Here is a 2,064-nt window from a genome sequence, read left to right as displayed (position 1 = left end):
GTCGCTCCAACTGGCATTATGGTCAATTGCAATCACTCTGAAATTTGAAATTGAATGACCAGCTAAATTGAAATGTTCGGCTACTGGTTGATCAAGCTTAGATGTCCTGATAGCTGATCTATGTTGTGCCATTCTCATACGGAGAATGTTTTTTGTTTCTCCGACATATTGTTTACCACAAATATTACAATATATGAGATAAATGACATTTTTGGTGAGGCAATTAATTGATTGCCTTATCCAAAATATGTGGTTTGTTTGGTTGCTCTTGAATGATTGTGTAGAATCAAGCAAGGAGCATGTTTTGCATGATGAACCACAAAGATGACTACCCAAATTATGGTTGTCGCAAGAGTTAGTTTGCCTCTTAAATTTAGATCGTCCGAATATATCACGAAGGTTAGGTGGTCTGCGATAGGCTATGAACGGTGTATCCGGAAAAACAGACCTAAGACGTTCTGTGGTCTGTAGAATGGGCATATGTTTCTGAATTATAGCGCTTAGTGGTGGTAACCTAGGGTGTTAGGTAGTGACCAGTGGCACTCTGGTCGATCGTTGACGTGGTTTGTACGTCAGTGTTTGAGCACGAGGTATGTCCTTTGCTTCTTTTTTTTTTATAGCATTTTCAATGGGTCCTCGATGATAATTTCTATTCCGGAGATGTCCGGATAGTTCTTCTGTTCGATTCTGAAAATCTAAATCCGAAGAACAAATGCGTCTCATGCGCAATGCTTGGCTGTACGGAATGTTTTTTATACAGTGCGGGGGGTGACAGCTGCTAGAGAGCAGGTACATATGCTTATCCGTAGGTTTACGGAAGAGATCAGTTTTAAGTGCACCATTTTCCATGGTCACGGTGATGTCCAAAAAATCTACACTGCTTGTGGATTTGTTAGCAGTGAATTTGATTGTGGGATGAGCCGAATTAATGTTCAATAGGAACGTATCCAAACTATCTTCACCATGGGTCCAGATCATGAAGATATCATCAATGTAACGAAACCAAACATCTGGTTTCTTGGGCTGTAGGGACAGAATTGGCCTCAAATTGTCCCATAAATAAGTTAGCAAAAGATGGAGCCATTTTGGTGCCCATCGCTGTGCCATGAATTTGAAGGTAATGACCGTCGCCGAAAACAAAGTTATTATTGGTCAGAATCAGCATGATAAGTTCACGGAGATGTGATTTCGATGGGGTTTTGCCCCGTATTTGCTTGTAATTTGAAATGCACGCATTAACACCTTCTTCATGAGGGATATTAGTATATAATGACGAAATATCAAGTGTAGCCAGAACAGTACTATTAGGTAAATTTGAAATATGATTAATTTTGCGGATAAAGTCCGTGGAGTCCTGAATGTACGAGAGGAGAGCAACAACATATGGTCTTAATAAATCATCCACATATTCAGAGATTTTTTTTTGTAGCAGTACCGTTGTCCGAAATAATGGGTCTGCCAGGATGGCCTGCTTTGTGGATTTTGGGTAGGACATGGAAACGTCCTGGTGCCGGACGACCTGGATGATATGGGGTCCAATTTTGGGATCGATGGAACCTTTTTTAACCATCTTTAATACAGATTTTTCCACTTCCTTAGAAATTTCCGGAGTGGGGTCCTCTGTGAGCTTCCGATAGTGAAGAGGATTGTTTAGTTGTCTTAAGGACTCCTCTTCATAGAATTTAGTGTCCATTACGACAGTGGCAGAGCCTTTATCAACCTGTTTGATGATAATATCATCACGCTGACGCAAATTGGCGATGGTCTGCCTCTCATTTTTTGTGAGATTGTCGCGGAAATCTGGACTAGGAGTGTGGTTTTTAACGTCCTCCTCAATGGCATGAATGAAAGTTTCTAAAGCTGGGTAACGATTCTTAGGAGGATTCCAGGTACTTTTAGGTTTGAATTTGGTAACATTGCCCGTGTTATCTGTGGTGTTGCCGTCGGAATCGGCGAAAAATTCACGGCATCTTAAACGTCGGAAGAAAGCTTCCAGATCCAAAAATACCGTAGTTGTTGTGGGTCAGGCTGCCTCGGTTTTGGGCAAAATTTGAGTACTCGGGA

The sequence above is a fragment of the Anneissia japonica genome, unplaced genomic scaffold, assembly GCF_011630105.1.
Source record: "Anneissia japonica isolate Jap-2015-1 unplaced genomic scaffold, ASM1163010v1 scaffold3262_len730253_cov190, whole genome shotgun sequence".
Taxonomy (NCBI): domain Eukaryota; kingdom Metazoa; phylum Echinodermata; class Crinoidea; order Comatulida; family Comatulidae; genus Anneissia; species Anneissia japonica.
The sequence above is the reverse complement of the archived record's forward strand: the minus strand, read 5'-3'. Positions refer to the sequence as shown.